A 19,712-nucleotide genomic window follows, 5' to 3' on the forward strand; every position below is an offset into this window, starting at 1 on the left:
ATATGAGGAGTGGGAGCTGGCAAGTGGGCGGATGAGCGGTGCGATTGCCCAGGGGCCCTGCCTTATTATCCATGATTATACGGGCTTAGCGTTCGGCTGGATCCGGGCCCGTTTGAACAAAGAAGCGGGATTAGCAGGCGTGCAAATAGGGAGCAAAGCCAGAGGGTTCCAGCAGTCTCGAACACAACTTTGTTACTCTGACAGAATGTATAAAAGTGAATGAAAAGGCTGTATGATTGCTGTTGCCATCCTGTTAATTAGGCTGAACTCATGCTTCATTAGTGCTACAATATGCTTCCATCTTAACAAAGCCCTATTGGGTGTATGGAGCCACTTTACTATTAGTAAAATGAAGCCTTATCAGAAAGCCCTGTAATTCATTTCGTAAGACAAGTCATGACATATGTTGTGTTGAAATTGCACTGGAGAGACAGATTACTCGCTTAACACTTGCTTTTCCTAATGAGCAGGAAAAGATGTTTTCAAAACGAAGTTATTTATTGTATCAGGAGCTCTTCTGACCTCACGCTTAATTACATTGCATAGTCCTTTAGCAGTGTTTCGAGTAGTTCCTAAATAATGCAAATTGACCTAAGCTGCTTTTGCTCTTGCGCGTTCTCTCAGTGGCATTGTGGAAATACCGTCAAGCATTAAAATCCCCGTTTCTTGCTGTCATTGTGAGGAAGAGGGTTTTGCGTATAACCGGTATGATATGCCTGCAGCAGGTATGCAGCAAAAGCACTAGCACAACCCACATGCCCACACTCCCTGCTTGCAGCAATATAAAGCAGTACTGATTAAGCAGCATAGTGAAAACTTGACATAGAAGCAAGAACCAATGTGTACTGGCTCAATCACTGCCCCTGGGAAAACGCTGTGCTCCCCCAACGCTGCTGTATCACGGGCAGAGCGTGTTATTTGTAGTGGTATTACGATAGATGCTGACCTGGCAGTGATTTTTCTATGGGCTCGCTGTGCAGGGAAGGGAGTTTGGATTAAATCAGGGCACAGGTCCATATTGGCCTTAAGTGGAGAGCTGATATAAGTCAATGCTGCCCTACCAGACGTCCCCACTTTCTCAGCAATGCTGGTGGATTTCTGTGGCTGCCTTCAAAGCCAGATTTCTGAAGATTAGAATATATTAAGATTAACACACACAAAAACAAACACCGAAGTTTTTGCTGACCTTGGTTGTTTGACCCATCCATGTAGCGTAGCATACGGCAGCTCTCCACAGTGCAGTCAGCACCGGGGGAGTAATCGGTCGTGGGTGGAGACAGAAAGAGCAAATGGGTGAGAAAGTGGATGTGGGGAGGAATGACTTTAACGGATCTACCACTGAGGGTATAAAAATTAGTTGTGTTCACAAAGGTATGAATTTGAGGCAGAATAGCTTCCTAACCTGCGTAACTAATTGCTTGTGACTGGGATGTGGGGGCAGGCTGTGTTTTGTGCTCCAGTGATTGTCTTACGCAATGGCTCTCTTCTACAGGCTGAAGTCAAATGGCAAATGTTGGCTTCATTTCAGTACAATAGGGTGATTAACATGGTGCTTCACCATCTTTTGCAGAAGGTCCTCGTTTGATGTACCCCTTCTGGGACCCCCAGTGGCAGCATCGCTGTCTGCACCAGTCAAAAGCAGCCTTGTCCGGCAGAGTGGGTCACGCATAGTGGAGTTAGACTCAACTCCATCCTAGCTCTCAGCTCTTCCTACCTGAGTGATCTGGATTTGCTATTACTGGTGGTAACCGCAGGGAGGGGACATGTGTGGGAGCAACTTTTTATTTCCATGTTTCCTCCTTGTACCACTCTTTAGCCTTACTTTAAACATCCCTGCTTACTCATGTCTTCCTGTAGTAGACAGAAAAATATCTCCCTCCCTCCACTTCCAACGCTATAACTTGCAGACCTGAAATGACCCTGTACGAGAGGGTCACAACAGCACAGTCCAATGGAGAAGACAAATGGCAGTGATGTAGTATAGCAGAACCAACTGTATGAAAGAGCATCTTTGAACTGCTCAACAATTCTGTTTGCTTTTGCAACTTGGCCTACTTGTGTTGTCATCCAACTGCAGGGCTGAAGGGCATTTATTCGTGTAACCCTACGAAATCTATGGATTTTATCACAGGGTGGCTGCTGTCACAAACGAGTGCCGTGGATGATGGGCGCAGTCTCACGTTCGCATGCCAGCTGCTGCGTGACTGCATGTCCCCAGTGCAATCAGCATCGGCAGAGTCAACCTGGGGGAGCTGTGCTCGTTCACACCAAATCAGATTTGGCCCAGCGCTCCGAAATGAGCACCGTGATGTGAAATTTATAACGATGACAATTGGGAACTAGAGGTGGTTTCACAGGAGGAGTATTATTTACTGCTTAAATAGAAATATCTTATTCTTACAGGCACGGAAAATGCTGCACTACCATAAATTCAGGAAGATCCTGTAAGATTTTGTTTCAAGATGGAATAATGCCTTTCTTAATGCCTTAGTGCCACCATCACCATAAGCCATGATTGCTGGTTTCTGTCAGGTTAGTTTGAATCCGGATCAGATCCCTGGCTCCGCTCTGCTATGCAGCTGTAGAGATGCTTGAGCTGAAACGAAGTGATGGGGTGGGAGGGCACAAGATAGGACAGGAACAACTGTTTTGGTGGCAGAGGCAGCTTACATCCATTTGAAGTGAACACAAAACTGTCACACAAGATAGGCGATTGCTAATGTTCTCCACTGCTTATGGTCAAGGACGCATCTACAACTGTTTGATCACTTAAACAAGTGGTTTCCTAAGGTCATTTTGTATAGCTTACACATATAAGCAAAAGTGAATAAAGAAAACTGGTGTGTCAAATAGCAAGAACTTGTAACTGCCAACTCACAATGGTGGTTTTAAGCATGTAGAAGCCATAAGAGCATCTAATTTTCCATCCTTCTGGCTGGGTTTGTAAATATGAATATGAAATAAATGAGCCATTATCAATGTGTTCCCACAGAATAACTTCAACAACAGTACAAGATGCAATCCACTTGTAAATATCTAATCCAGTTATTCTGTGGGGTTTTTTAGATAGCCTTCCTGGGGTGAAATAACCATTTTTAAAAAGCGGATGGTCAAAATTTAACATGTTGAGGAGCACAGGCTCCCCTCCCACTTCCCTGTGCTTGTGAACTGAGTTTGAAGGGATGGTGGGTGTCATGCGGTACTGGATATATATTGCTTCACCTGTCATATGCCTTAACTCACCACAGTGTTTTGCATCTGGGTCAGCTGTATTTTTATCAAGCATTAACATGCATAAGAGTTTGCCAGTACTTAATAAAAATGCTACTGAAAACTGCATTCTTCCACCTCTTTATTGAAGTGGATTATATTGTGTTTGAACTGTGTTTGAACTGAAGGTACGCTCATGTGAAAACTGTTATATTCATAACCCACACCCAAGCAATAACAAAGAGTTCAGTTAATGAAAATCACTCAGAGGAAATCACTGCCCACCTCTTCCAAGATCAATTAGAAAGATTATTCCAGCATCCCTAATGCTGCCGCGCTGCTGTTGTACTGTAAAGCAGCTCTTCCCTTTAGAAGGCTAAGGTAGGGACTCTGGTAACAGCGTGTAATAAACAGTGCTGGGAAAAAAGCATTTATGGTGCTATTATCACCATAAATTCCTACAGCAAAGGAAAACACTTGGACAGTGTAAGTATATAAGGTCTCCCTGTGAGGCTCACATTCAAATGAACACAAGAACAAAAGGTTTGGGACCAAAAGGTGCAGCTCAAAGCTGGATGGGAGAGTTTGAACCACCCTTTCAGCCAAAGGCTGGCAAAATTCTTTCCCAGGGGGTTTCTGTCTTTGGAGGACACCTCAGCGTGGCTTCCTAGCCCTCAGTAGATCAAGGATTAACTGGAAGATGACTGCTCCTCCAAATAGAGAAGGAAACATCCTTTCTGGCAGTAGACCAGCAAATTCAGATGCTGTAGCACCACAACAGATGGAGTAGCTGCCAGAGAAGAAAAACTATGTGTAGAGCGGGGAAGCCAATGTTTTGCTGTGTGGCCGTAAGCACAGCAGTGTGGGCAAACCCTTGGCTGCTGGGACATGATGATGCTCCACTGGCTTCGGAGACGTACAGCAAATCATACCAGTTGAGAGTCTGGATTTGTTGTGGATATTCCAGTTTCTAAATATCTTTGTCTTCCTCCCCTTTTTCTTCTCCTCTTGACAGCAACAGGTTTCTCTCAGAGTTTTATTTTTCTCACTGTGTCATAAGGAGGGGCTGAGCTTTAATGATGCAGAGCTGAATGCTGGAGTTTCTTAATAATTGGCAAAGGTCTTAAAATCTGAGACTCTAGTATTTATTGATAATGAGAAAGTCAGAACCACTTTGAATATTTGTCTGATACTAATTGTTCTGCCAAAAATAGCTGATTTTTTAACTATGTGAAAAATTAGTATTGTCAAGACATTATTTTTCATTGCAAAAATGCACCGATCCTTTAAACAGCGTTAAAGATCTAATTCATTGACTTATGCAAATGAAAAATGTTCATAATCATTTTGGTAAATATTTCATTTAGTGTAAATACAGATCCATTTTAAACTGCAAACATATGCAAAGGCAGGTAAGGTTTATTTCAAACAGTTCACAACACAAAGAGCTGCTGTGTTTTCCAAGTGAATCTTCCTTCTGCCCACATCTGGAGGCTAAAAAGGAGGAGAGAGAAGACAGTGAACCTTTTTCTCCAATGGTCATGACTAAATCACCCAATAACTACTTTTTGCTCTTTACAGCAATGTTTTAATATGCAGTGTGATTCACATGCTGCACTATGAAGGGAAAAGTGCCCCAACCCAAATAGCTACGAACAGAAAATAGAAATACTAATCTTAACTACCCCTGTGTTTGAATAAGAGGATTTCTGGAGCACAGTAGGAAAAGCTGAGGCATTCGTTCCCTTTGAGTTGACCCTTACTCTTTGCTCTCTAGCCATACAATTCATTGCCATTACGCACTACAATGTGTTAGTTTGGCCACGCGAATTCCTTTGAAATATGTTTCAACCCACTGTACTTCCAAAATCACAAACCGGTTGATTTAGCTTTATGTGCTTACGCATTGCTGGAAAGATAGGATGTTTCTTATTTGACTTCGTAGCGCTCACTAATCACATACTTCAGATTTCTTGTCTGAGCTGTTAATAAAAGCTTATGAACTTCTGACTCGTGTGATCGCAATCGGGAAATGTCTTTCTTAAACACAGAAAGTGCTTGCTTTTGTCATGCCAGAAGATGGGGAAACTTCTACTAATTCTCTCTGTTGATAATTTTTATCTTTGCTTTGCTTGCTGCTTACGGCTGCCTTCATCAAAGGGCGCTGAGCAGACTGCTTCTGCTTGCAGAGCGCTAACGAACGCTCGGCGCTGTCGGTGGCTGCTGGAAACAGCTCCTACCAGCTTCATCACTGTCCACAGCAGGTGAGTCCAACTGACCAGCAAGGGATTATAAATGCGAGGGATGAGGTAATTACGGGCAGTGGGCTGCCCCGTGCCAACACTGTGAACTGCCGCATGGCCATGCGGGGCTGCAGGGGCACTGATTTTGGGGAGTTTGTGGCCCCCATCACCATGCTAGATCTGTTTGCCCACCCTCTCTTCTCCCCCCACCCCAGTATTTCATTTCTATGTGGCTGTTCATAACCACCTCAGTCTGTGCCCCGGGGGGGTACAACTCCCTGTGTGATGGGGATCATCCGTCGTCCACCAGCACAGCTTCCTCAGAGTCCTCCTCTTCCACCTAGGAAGCACGCAAGTCCTGCCCGTCACTTTGTGATTAAAAGCTTACTAAATTCCATAGGACTCCTTTTCAATAAAACGCCAGTTTTGACCAAAGACAAGACGTCAAAGTTCTCGTTGAGTTTCTAAGACCCCAAAGAGGTTTGGCCAAAGCTCATTGGTTTTCAGCAAATGCCATAAACAACCAGAAGAGAAAAAGTGGAGAAGGGGATACACACCATTTCCTTCAGTGTTCTGCAATTCATGTGTGTATTCAACTTTATTTTCTTTACTTCACAACAATTCTTTCCCTCAGCCAGGGGAACTGCTGATTTCTCTTGCCGCTTTTCTAATGAGTCTCTTCTGGATTATCTCCATATTCCCAAAGGGTTTGTACCTGCATCTCCCAGGAGAGGAGCTTCTGCCTCTGCGCTCTTCAGGTGGGACAGGACTGTCTGCATAGTTAAAAATGCCTTTGTTTCTCACATTGCCATTGCTTAGATCTAATTTGCTGCCCTCTCTTATCACCTAGACACTTTAAGAACTATTAATTGCCAAAATAGATGTGTTTGCTGCTGGTTTTTGCTAAATGTATTACATTTTGCTCTTCTAAGAGGTATCACGTTATCCTGTACAAAGCCAGAAAGAAGCTGGTGTCCCATCTGCCTGCCTCCCCTGCAGAGCAGTGCTGCAGAGCATCTCAGATGCAGGGTATGGACTTTTCCCTCAACCAGAAGTTGCTCTGTGGTGTGGAACCAGGAGGAACAGCCCAGCTGGTTAGTGTGAAACTCCCAGCAAAGCTTGGGAAGTGAAGTCCTGGAGTTACCAGGGAGTTTTTACCAATAACTTCAGCAGACTCAGGATATCACTCCCCACCCTCTCCAGCAGCGCAAGACGGGGTCCTGCTGGCCTTGTGCTTTGCTCAGCACCTTCAGTTCATGGTTGAAATCAATCATTTGGCTTTATATTTGGTTTTAGTCCTTCCTCGAGATTCTCTGGAAAACCTTAGACAAGGAGATAGTGCTTACATGATTTGTAACCCAGAAGAGGAACAGCCGCGTCTTTCTCACGGGAGTTGGGAGAGCATCGCTGCTGCGGAGGACACCTCCCTAATTCTCCCTATGGGTACCCACACCTGGGGAGCAGGGGGCACTGAGGCAATAACCTTCAGTCTGCAAAATATGAATAATATCCAGACTGCAGGCCCTTGCTTAGACCTGCTCCCTGCCGCTAGTGAGGCGTCGCAGGCTCTGCAGAGCCGGTGCTGCGCTCAGGACTCCCAGCGTGGAGACATTGGTTTTTTTCCTTTGGTACCTGGCGCCATTAAGGTATATTACAGCTGGACTCCAGATATATCGTACTGTCAGATCTTGCTTTAAGTATTCCCTGAAGATATACCCAGCTTTTCCAATTTTTAAAATGCTAATAAAAGGATTAGCAACATTATTATTTGGCTGATATTTTCTCCCTGACGCACACATGTCTGAGCAGACACAAGTATCCGGGCCAGGATTTTTTCCTCTTGTGAGTGAGGCAGCATCAACAATGTTCTCACCCCCTACTCCCACAAGGAGTTTAAGCAAGAAATTGCTCATTTAATTGAAATTTTATTTAAGATATAGACTAAAAAAATGCTTTCTACAACTTAATGGGGTCAACTGTGCTTTTCTCTTGATTGGCCTGGGATGAGGGAGAGAGAGTGGTGGAATAGAAGGACCTAAAAGGGAGATCACATGGATTAAGAGGGGAGGGTGATACAGGAAGGTGTGTAACAAGGAAGGCATGGATGAGGCACTGGGACAGTTGGGGTTGGAAGAGATTTAGGGATAGGGAGTCGCAAGCTGCTCTGGGCTGGAACAGAGCACAGGTGTGGGCAGGACAGCCCAATCAAGATGCTGTTTCATAAGTGAAAACACATGCAGGCCACCTCCCCAGCAGATAGTCCCAAGCCCTGCCCTCTGTGATGGGCTGATGTGCTGCAGCTGAGCCTGCTTGCCCCTGCAAAGGTGGGAGGTGGATAGCAGCAGTGCTCTTGGGGAATGGGAGCTCCTGGGGATCCTTGTGCCTGCAAGGTAAGGCCCTGCTCTGGCCAGGGATTTAAGTGTTAGCTCTCTTGCTGCCCCCTCTTCAGGTATGAGACAGTTGTCTGGTCAGGGAGCTGTGTGGGAGCTTTTCCCACTGAGACCAAACTTGGTGGAAATGAGGTGGTTTTCTTGTTTTCACCTTTCTTGCAGTGTCATGGAAGTGCAGTTGAATCTGTAAGTACAGGAGGCAGAAAGAAGTGTTTGGTGGTTTGCAGGCGTGCTTGCTGCAGCACAGTCTTTACCTGGTGGCTGGCACAACCACAAGGTCAGGTCAGAAGCGTTGGTGGTTTTGATCTGTGAATTTTTGTCCAAGGGAAGATGGGACCTTTTTGCTGAGTTTCGTGCCTTTGACGTTCTCCTCAACAGGAAGGATCAAGAGAAGATGCCAAAATACAGCTCAAGTGTTTTCCCTGAGCTGTAACGACAGGGTGGAAGCACTGGAAGTTTTTCTTCCAGCTGAATGAAATACCCTGTGTCTTAGATTCTAAAGCTACATATTTTTTGCCTTTTGTGTAAATCAGTACTATTGAGTGAAATTGGTGGAGTAATGCTAATTCTCCAGCTGCTATATGGCTGTTGGTTTTCTCCTAATATAACTTCTCTGGTGCTGCCTCCAAGTGCTCCTTGTAGATCCTGAGGACTTTGCTGTCCTTTGCTAACTACAAGAGGCAGTCTGGGTTAGTGTGCTTTCAAAGAATGGAGCAATGATTATCTGTATTTGTGAAGACTTTAGAGTTAACTCTAACAGTTGGGATAAGTAGTGGGCTGTAAAAAGAAAGAACATGTGGATTTCTGAAATCCGTCAAAGCATTTAAGGGATTTCTCAGCATACCTGGATGATCACAGTTCAAAATGTAGGACATATTGAAAAATAGTACAGAACAGAAAGACTAGGTGAGGAACAAAATAATCAAGGATTGTTTTAAAGGGTTCTACGCAGACACTGAATCCTGATGAGCAAAGTTTTCAGAAGTACCAGGGTAACCTGGATCATAAACACTCCCAAAAGTGTTTACGTTTCATGTATCATTTATGGATCTGTCTCCTGGCTGGAGCACGGGGGTGGAAAGGAGAGCAAGCTCTCTGGGAGTGTTGACAGAAAATTGAAGCTGAATAGTTTTCACACCTGTATGTGCTTGGCTCAAAATTCAGCCATGCAGCATGCAAAATTGTGACTTGGGTGCCTCTGAAGATGCACAAATATCCATCAAAAAAAATCAAATACTGTAACACGCACGTGAACAGCCACATTCTTGCAGGAACGCATCTTTTTTTGGCCGCATATATGGTAAGGTGCTCTGGGTTCCCAGCATGAGGCAGGGGAAGGCAGCTCTCCCATGGTTTGTACCTCTTTGGCTTTTCTCTGTCACGTTTGGTGGAAGTTCACCTTCAGCACCAATTTTGATGAGGCCTCAGTTTACACACAAACAGCACAGCTCCATACCCTAATTTTCTTAACTGATGTCAAATAAGAGATTAGTTCCGTTTAAAAGTGATAATACTTTAACCCTGTTAATTTTGAGAGAGCAGAAACATATTTCTTTGAATTTGTTCGACGGATTCAGTAATGCCTTGGAGTAGTTCTGGATTTGTAGTACATCTGTATGCAGACCCTTTCCCCTCCTGCCCGTGTCTATAGGAAGCCCCTTTCCCCTCCTGCCTGTGGACCTACACCAACTCTGATCTAGTCCCTTCTTTACAACCTAGCTGGCTCTGGTTTCAGTTCTGTGCCAGTTTTCTGTGCCTTCCCAGAACTTTCACCATGGAACCAGGTAACAAAAATGGAAAAAAAAATGGCTGAACTGATTTTCATGAACGCCTCTCAGCCTGCTTCCTATAACCTTCACGGGGTTACTGTAACCTGTTATGGTTGATTATAAAAACCATAGCCTTAGTGATTATCGGTGATGGTGTAATCTTTACCGTGAGGAATGGGATTTCTGCCATGCCCATCTTTGCGAATGCCTCAGTGGTGTTTCTGCAGATCAGAAAAAAAGCTGATGAGGGTGTGAATCTATTTGTTGCTCTCCCCCATAGTTAAAATAAGAGGTACCTTGTACTCTTAGTCCTTCTTCTGATTGTACCAAGTCAGCCAACTGCAGTAATGACCAAAGAAGTGTCATTTGTCACATGATAAATAGTGATGTTGCATCCTAGAAAGGATGCCCAAGTGAAAACTTGCCGGTAAGATGACCCAGGCTCGCTACCTATCAAAGTCAAGCTTGCTGGCAGGGTGCGCATGGATTTCAGAAATAATCTAAAAGCAGAGTAAAAGCTCAGCCTGTACCTGAGATCATCAAAACTGATGTTAACAGCAAAGCTGACAACTCACTCGCCTTAGAAAATCACTTGTGAGGGTTTTGCATTTTGTTGGAGTCCCCACAGTGGTTCAGAAAAATAAATATAGATGCACTGAAGAGAACAGGTTTGCTTAGACAGCATCCTGAGCCACATGGAGCCCTCACCATGAGGTGATTCTTTCTGAGGCTTATGGATTTCTCCTGTGTGCGTAATGACGGCTGCAATGAAAGGAGAGCACCTGGAAAGCAAGCAGTAATAATCCCAGCGCCTGGGAAAGGAGGTCCAACAAGCAAGGTTAGTCCTAGAAGGTGAGACTTGGCAAGACCCCAGTGTTGTGTTGCAGATGTGTGTGTGGGGGAAATGAAAAACTGAGAGGGGAAAATTATGAGTGTGTGCAGTAGAAGAAAAAAGTTTCACTCCGTAAGGGTGTAGGCTTCTGGTATGCTTGCTAACCTGTGAATGGGTAACTTGCCCCACCTTGATTAATCCTGGGTGTCTAAATGGCATGATCAATACATGGTTAATCCTCAATAACCACACGCACAGGGGAAAGTGCTATATTCCAGCTGGGTCAAAAGCAGCCAAGAATGATGAGGCAGCAGTGCTCATGATAACCACTGAGCTGGCAGACTTCACCGGGTGTGAGGAAACGTTCACATAAACCCACCTGGATGCAGACTCCAAAAAGACCCAGCAGTGTCTCCTGCAAAACTAGATGGTTAATAGGAGCTACCAAAAAGATGCTTAAGCACTCAGGGATGTTAAGGATATTTTAAAAAAACGAAACAAAGTAACAACAATAAGAAACTCCAAAAAACCCAACCCCCAAAACTTGTGGATTTATAAGAATAGATCAAAACTTATCTCTGCAGTGTCAGGAATATTGGGAGACCTGAAACCGTAGGAAACTCCCTTGGGTTTCCTCTCTTTTATAAATTCTAACCTTTGACTCAGCTGCCCAGACACTGTTTGGATCTTACATTGGTTTACCTCATAATTGGATGAAGCTCAGCAATTTCAGCTGAGTTTCTGGGTTCAATCAAATCATCATATCTATGAACTCAGAAACTTAGCATGAATTCCTACTGGGAATTCACATTGCAGCCCAAAACCCAATAAAAAAATTTTCAGGGGAAGTGTTGAAGTGGCATCTTGTACAGCTGCCCAAAGGAAACTGTTAAGTATCTTATGGTACTTTTGACATGATCCAGCTATTGCATCCTGTCCCTGTGTCTGTCTGGCTTTCAGCAGTCCACGTCGCTGCAGTAGTTGCTCCTCCTCCAAACTCCTCTGTAAAGTTCCTTAGCTTGCACTAAACTTGATCTGTTTTTTCCCCAGCAGTGCAATAACTTACTCTCCTGAGGAAAGGCTACGTGAGTAGCCTGTGTTCACGTATAAAAAATTCCCTTTCCTTGAACACTTGTTTTTCCACACTGAGGCGTGCAAGTAACACAGCAGGACATTTACCCCACAAAAGTCTCCTGCCTCCACCTTTCTGTAGTGTCCTTCCTCTGTCTCGGGCAAACCTGCCTCAGTTGTCTCCTGCCTGGCCTATTTCTGTGAAAATTTGGTAAATTGCCACAACTTGTGATTGAGTTTTTGAGGACTCACTGTCTCACTGGCTGTAGTTTGTCAGTAAGCAGTTGCTACTTAAATTGTACTGTTTGTTACTTGGATGTTCCTACAGAAGCCTTTAATCATCTGGCTTTTTTTAAAAATAAATGGAAAAACATCTCTGGGTCAAATACTGCTTTTGCATTTGGACTCTGTAACGGTGATAAAGCATTTCAGTATTTGCATTGCTTGCTTGCAGCTAATGTTACGTCCCTGGAGGTTCTCTTAGTGGAAAGAATGTTTTCTGTACAGGAGCCATATGTGTAGAGAAGATAAGATTTGCAATTGCATATTTAAAAAAAAAAAAAAAAAAAAAAAAAACATAGGTCAAATGAACAGCTGGTTCAACTCCTGTTCTCGGCGAGCTTCCTCGTGGCCAGGCTCGGCTCAGAGCATTTGTGGAAACATGACACCAGTTATGGCACTGGTGGCTGAACTGTTATTAAACAATTAGTATGAAGTAGCCTAAGTGAGAGACAAGCAGCATAAGAAAGGCCTTGGAAGCTTATTTAGTACAGTGAGATTCTTCTAAGTCAACCTTTTCACTGGGTCCTGTACCTGAAGGAATAGACTTTACAGCTCATGTAAGTTTCTCTGAAAGTTTTACATGAGCCACTTTTGGAAAAGTGCATTAGAAAGCTGCTGTTGCTCTGTTCTCATCCTTATTTTTCATGCTTGGGGTCAGGCAGTTTAGGAGGTGAGTGATGGGTTCCCGTCCATACTGGGATGCTGGCACCTCACGTGAAGATGGTGGAAGCATTGTGTGCAACCTTGGGAATGGGACAGGGGTGGCCACAGGTATCAGTTTGGTGTAGCGCCCTGGGGATCTGTGACATCTCCCACCTGAGCACCGTAGATGTCACAGGGCCGTGACCTTGGGAAGGTTGAGATGATATCTGCTTGTGGTCCAGATTCAGTATAACTGTCCACCATTTGGATTGCCCTGTCTTAAAATGACAATTCTGTGTGTTGTTGGTCAGAGGGGTGAACAGACTTGGAGAGATTTTCTGAACAGGAACTTTTTGACTTCTGATTCACCTGAGCATCTCCTTGAGCTGAGCTCCAGAGCAGCCAGAGATGGCTGTGCTGCCCATGGACGCACCAGTAAGCACAGCGATTCATAATGCAAAATCTCTATGAATATTTGAGACTGTGTGTGGTGACATGAGTTTGGCTGAAGTTTTCAACCCACTTCATGAATTTGAAAAAGAAGTGGAAACCAAAGGTCCAGCCATCTTAGAAGGTGTCCAGAAATCGTGACATCAAGGTTGCCGGAGGACAGATTTATGTGTTTTCATCATATACTCCATTTCTCTTGTGCTGTTCTTTGGCCAGCTCATTTTGTGAGAGCCTTCTGATTTGGGATATAGATTGTGCATCCTCCTCCTAGTCACTCCCCTGCTGACAGTGACATGTTTTTTTGAGAGAATACCTGGGAACACAAATCCATCAGGAATTTCAATGAGAGTGGCTTGTTTGGAAAATAGTAGCTCTAAGTTTTGGACATCTGCCTCCTTATGAATGCACGTTTTAATGTGTATAAAAAGGCAGTTCTTCTCTGGAGAGGCGTTCTTGTGGGTATCTTGCTCCTCTGTCTGAGCTCCATGCTCTGAAGCAGGCAGGGTGAAATCTTAGCCCCTTTCAAGTCAATCGGAGTGTCGCTGTTAACTCTTTATTTCTACTTTATTTCCACTTTGTTTCCACTGGCCTCTCTCCAGGCCAGCATGATGTTAATGTGTTTACGGCACCTTCTCTAAGATCTGTTTCTCTGCTCTTTTCTATCTCAGGACATTAAATGCAGTGATGTTGCTGCTCATTTTCACAGATGATAAGTCATAGCTGTGTATTGATTTATTTATTATTTTTTATAAACTCAGGAAATCAGTGGTACAAGTGAATTGAGCTGTGCAGTGGTCAAGGAATGTGAAACACTCAAGGCACTGTGTGCAAGCGGTGAATACACTTTCGTGGCTAAGGGCTGGCCAAATTTAGCCTTAATTGCCGGGCTGATAAGGTTGCTGTGTACAACCTGGGATCCTTGGTGGTTTGTGCAGCTCCTGTTACCCATGGCTGAGGGTAGTTGAGGAGGGATTCCCTCAAGAGGGGTCCGCAGCCTGCCGGAGACCTGCCTAAATGAGGCAATAGGAAATGCTGGAGAGGGATGTTTCTGCAGCCTCCTTGTTCTCTGGTGCCTCATGCCCCTAGTCTGGGGTGCTTATCTTGCTCTGTTTGGGTGCTCCTTCCAGTCCCCGGAGTGATGGGTGCATCCCATCCGGAGATGACTCTGCTGCAGCTTTGCTGGCACCAAAGGAGGAGGCAGAGGTGTACAACTCTGGGTTGCAGTTACTGCTGTGGTCTGAACTGCAGCTGGGGATGGCAAAAATGTGATTGAGCACACCCTCAGCAAGTTTGCAGAGAACACCAAGCTGAGTAGTGCAGCTGACACACCTGAGGGATGGGATGCCATCCAGAGGGACCTGGGCAAGCTTAAGAAGTGGGGCCATGGGAACATCATGAAGCTCAACAAGGCAAAGTGCAAGGTCTTGCACCTTGTTTGGGGCAACCCCTGGTATCAGTACAGGCTGGGGCATGAAGGGTTGGAGAGCAGCCCTGCTGAGAAGGACTTGAAGGTACTGGTGGATGAGAAGCTGGACATGAGCCAGCAATGTGCACTCGCAGCCCAGAAAGCCAACTGTATCCTGGGCTGCATCAAAGGAAGGGTGGCCAGAAGGTCAAGGGAGTTGATTCTGCCCCTCTACTCCACTCTGGTGAGACCCCATCTGGAGTACTGCATCCAGCTCTGGAGCCCTCAGCACAGGGAAGACATGGACCTGTTGGAGTGGGTCCAGAGGAGGGACACAAAAAGGATCAGAGGTCTGGAGCCCCTCTCCTATGAGGACAGGCTGAGAGAGTTGGGGTTGTTCAGCCTGGAGAAAAGAAGTCTCTGGGGACGCCTTATTGCGGCCTTTCAGTACTTACAGGGAGCCTACAGGAAAGATTGGGATGAACTTTTTAGCAGAGCCTGATTCAATAGGACAAGGGCTAACCACTTTAAACTAAATGAGGGAAGAGTGAGACTAGATAAAAGGAAGAAATCTTTTATGCTGAGGGTGGTGAAACACTGGCCCAGGTTGCCCAGAGAGGTAGTGGATGTGCCATCCCTGGAAACATTCAAGGTCAGGTTGGATGGGGCTCTGAGCAACCTGATCTTGTTGAAGATGTCCCTGTTCATTGCAGGGTGGTGGACTAGATGACCTTTAAAGGTCCCCTCCAACCCAAACTATTCCCTGATTCTATAGCAAAGACCAGGGGACAAGTCCTTGTGTGGCTGTTTATAGCTGTGGTGTGCACTGGTGAAGGTGTGTTGGTATTGCTGATGTCCACCTCTGTGTGCTGGGACTGCGAGGAAGACTCCCCAGGCAGAACATTTCAGATGGGAGGAAGGTCCTGGGCTGCCCTGACAGGATGCCAGCAGCCTGCAACTAATGCAGGAGCAAAACATAGGGTATGTAAGGAATTTGCTAGCAAAAGTGTGTTTATTGAGGGCAGTTTTGAAGATAGTCACTCTGAACTCAAGCACTCAAACTTCTCCCCACCACCACTTTGGGCTCTTGACCCCTTTTGTATAACAAGGGAAGAGGTGTGTGTTAAGAGATGACTGCCAGACACTGCTCATCCCTCACGCTGATTTGAAAAAACAAAGTACGTTATGGAGAACTTCTCCCCTAATTCATTTTCAGTTAATGGGTAAAAAGAGCTGGCACAGCTTGAAAAGTGCAGCGCGTGTAGTTCAGGAAAGTCTCAAGTCACAGTGGAAAGAGTTAAACTGCACTTAGTTAGTCTTGTTAATCTGATTTATTATAAGCAAAGGCTCTCCAAACAAAACAGCAATGCCTCAGATTTTAGTAAGAGATCTGACAACTGTTTTGCAGAGGCATCTGATAACATTTAAGAATATTAAAAAAGTATATATAATTGCCTCCTAGGAGAGGCATTTGTGCAGTGCAAATCAAGAGAGTAGAAAGTGGCAGATTTGATGAATAACAATAAAGAAAAGCTGAACTCGTAGAAACAATAGTATGAAAGTGTGATGTCTAAAGAATATTTTCACACTGGCAAAACTTTGCACAAATATTTTGGGAGTAAATCACTTGGTTTCAAGTTCAAAGACAGCATTTATCTAGCAGGATACACAGACTTCTCGCTTTCTTGAGTAGCAAATATTGGACCCTTTGCCGGGTTTTGTGTCTTAGGATTCAATGGACAGCTAAGTAGATCAGATCATAATATGAAAGATAGGGGAGAGGGGTTGGACACTGGAACATTTTTTAGGATGAGAGGAAATGGATTCAACTTATGTCAGGGGGGGTTTAGATTGGATATTAGGAAACATTTTTTCACTAAAAGGGTTATTAGACATTGGAATAGACTGCCCAGGGAGGGGGCAGATTCACCATCCCTGGAGGTGTTTAAAAAAAGGGTAGATGTGGTGCTTAGGGACATGGTTTAGAAGTGGTTTTGTTGGAGTAAGTTGATGGTTGGACTTGATGATCTTAAAGGTCCCTTCCAATCTTAGCGATTCTATGATTTTTAATTATTTTTTCTTTTAAAGTCTACTTTGTCCTGAAATTTGGCAGAAATTTAATTTGACATTAAATAATGTTGTGATCAGGATACTAAAAAAAAATAAATGTATATGTCCCAGAAGGGTAATACATAGGAAATTTGCCCGGGGTGGCAAGAGACATAGACTTGGTGTGCAGGTATCAGCAGGGTGCAGTTGCTGTGCTCTCCCGCGGTCTCATTCTGAGGCACTGAGCAGTGCTGGGGAGGTGAGGATTTAGAAATCCTGCGCAGTCTGTCCCAGCACAACCAAACCTGAGCCACTAAAGTCGGGTACTTTCAGCCCCAAGTCTCTCACTCAGTTCTGGCTCTTTACATCCTTTTTTTTTTTTCTTTTTTTTTTCCCCCCCTTCTTTCTAAATCATGGCAGGGATGTTCCAGGCATCCTCCCTCCATCCCTCCCAGGGTTGTGTCTGGGCAGGAGGTGGGGCAGCTTCTTGCACATCAGCACAGTGAGCTTTGTCACGGTGTCCCATCCATTACCAGGCAGGAGAATCCATTATGGAGGCTTGAGTTACTGCTGTCCTACATGCTGACTAGCACGTGCGAAGAGTGACCACAGAGAAGAACAAACCTTCCTTCCCCATCTCTTTATTTCTGGAGACCTGCCCAGGGATTCAGCGGTGAGGGCCTGAAGCTGGTAGGAGGTGGCAAGGAAGTCACAGGGGGCAGCTGCAAAACATCTGCTACCTCAGCTCATGGGAAAACTTTGCAAAAGGCCGGTGTTGCACCTGTAAGGCACTCCGGGCCATGGAAATGCATCGGGTGAAGTGCAACCATGGACTGCCTATCTAGTTACTTGTTTTTCTTCTCCAGAGAAAAACAATTTTGGGATGTAAGAAAATACTCTGAAGGGAGGTCTTCTGCATAGGGACAGAGCGGACTGTGAGCAATTTCCTCGGTGCAAGCTGGGTCTGCAGTCAAAGCCCCAGTTGTGCTCTGGATAGTAACGTTGCTGATTTGGGAGAGCTCAGTACTGAATTTATGGTCCTTCCTATCATGGGACAAAATATGAACAGAGGCTGAAAGGTGCCACTGCGGGCTTTACTTTTGGCCTGATGGGACACAATTGCAGGGGGAGTTTGGCTATTAAGAGGATCAAAAAGATCCACCACACCTGAAATGGGAGATGCCTGAGGTCCTTCCTTCTAGCTGTTTGCCCAAAAAGAGGGTCTGCAGAAAAATTTCCTCTACCTGACATCCCATCAATTTTCCCAGCACTTAATATATGCAGTTTCGCACCCATTAACTTTCAGAGAGTCGTTTAACACCGTGGGTCTGGTGCACGCTAATTCTTCAAAGGCCTTGAAGCTAAATAGGTTACTCTGTCAGTGACACGTGAAACTATTAGAAAGATGGATGCGTTACTAAAGCGGTGAGACGCTGTAGCAGTGGCTGTCAAGTAGCTCTTTCAGAAGGCAGCAACACTGCGTGGGTGGAAACCCTCTTATGTGGGAGCAAAGTGTCCCGTGGGGTCCTGCAGGTCTTCAGGGGCTGCCAGCCTGATGCGGGAAAAGGATTTGTCCCAGAAACCCTTCCCCTTCCTTACCTGTGAGGGCTTTGGGCAGAACATCCTCCTCGATGGAAGGACAAGGTCTGGGAGTTGCCAAGCCTGACCCAAGAGCCCTCTTCCACCGCGTGGTGTGGGGGCTTCAGACCCCCCTGTCCAGCACCGGCACTTTCGCGTGCGATGAAGTGACCAGTCGCAGGGTGATGATTTTCCCTATCACCTTGAGAAAGATGTTATTCAGGGTTGAGGTGGTTGTGGGGGTTTTTTTTTGGTTAGTATTTGTTTTGTTTGTTTGTTTAAAATATGAGCTGCTCTTCCTTCTGTTCTCAGATCAACTCAACAACTTCTTTCTGAGGCCGAGGGAGCTGGGGCTTGCTGAGATGAGGCCAGTTGTGCTTTATAGTGCTTTGAATATCTTGAGATTAAGAAACTCGTGAAACTAGGATTTATTTATTACTTTAAAGCCTTATAAGGAGAGGGGGAAAAAAAAAAAGGTGGTGAAGGGAAGTTATTAGATTGGATTCTGAAGATTTGATAACACCACCAATCTCCAGCTTCTCTCATGGGTTAATATTTTTATACCAAGTAAAACCATGCGGTTCAGACAGTATAATCCAAAAGTCATTACAGAAGAGGATAATTCCAACTTCCAACCTTTTATTTTTAAAAAATGTCCTACGGGGAGTTTAATCATACTGCGCTAATCGCTTTCATTATCACCGGTACAAGCACAAGACTGCAAAGTTCTCTGTAGAGCGACTGAGTAATACGGTGCCATCGGCTTTTACGGTTTCAGGTTGGCGGCTGTAGCCCCTGCGAATATGCTCTGTGTCTATCTCTGCTCTTTGGGGATGCAACGCTTGCTTTATTTCCTCCTTCCTCTCACAGCAGAGTGTTCTTCCAGGAATTGCCTTAATGGCAAAACCTCAGAGGATTTACCAGAGGGGTAATTTCCGGGATTCCATAAAAATTTAATGATGTTCCATGGAAATGGTTTGAAAAAACCTGGAGAATTGGACTCTCTGTGTGTGGAGGTTTTAGCCATCCAAAATATGTCTCTTGCGGTAATATAAATCTGTTAAACTCTACCGAATGTTTTACCATAAAGTGTATCTTTTCCTGTTGAGATCCTGAAATACTGTATTTTCCACAGAAAAGGAAACAGGAGTATTTGTTTCACAATCTCCTTGGCCCTTGCAGATTCAGAATGCCCTGAATGCTGGACTCGGTAGCAGGCGGCTCTTTTCAGTGTGTATTTTGTTTTATTTCCTTAAATGAAGCAACTCCAAAGCCATTGTTCCAGAAACGTTGCACAGAGCCCCGGAGTGACACACGACGTGCGGGAGACGAGGCTGCTTTCCAACACCGAGTACTCAGTATCACGTTTTGAGTGGTATTTAAATTATCTTTTTTTGCTAAAGCCTGGAAAATTAAGACTTTCAGAAACGGTTAATCTCATGTCACTGAGAATCCAGATTCTTGTTTAGCCAGGGAATCTAAGTCAGGACATGCGGATACTCAGCAGCGGGAGCTCTCAGGTCTGCAGGACTTGAGTGTTTAGACTGCATCCCCATCAGGTGCAAGCAAGGTTAGCCCTGCCAGACCAGGGAGGATAGCTAAAATTAGACTTTCATAGAATCATAGAAGGGTTTAGGTTGGAAGGGACCTTAAAGATGATCTGGTTCCACGTCCCTGCCCATGGGCAGGGACACCTTGCACTAGATCAGGTTGTTCAAAGCCCCATCCAGCCTGGCCTTGAACACCTCCAGGGGTGGGACTTTTTTTAGTTTTGTTTGTAAATTTTGATAA

Source organism: Charadrius vociferus, unplaced genomic scaffold (assembly GCF_000708025.1).
Source record: "Charadrius vociferus isolate BGI_N301 unplaced genomic scaffold, ASM70802v2 scaffold365, whole genome shotgun sequence".
NCBI classification, from domain to species: Eukaryota; Metazoa; Chordata; class Aves; order Charadriiformes; family Charadriidae; genus Charadrius; species Charadrius vociferus.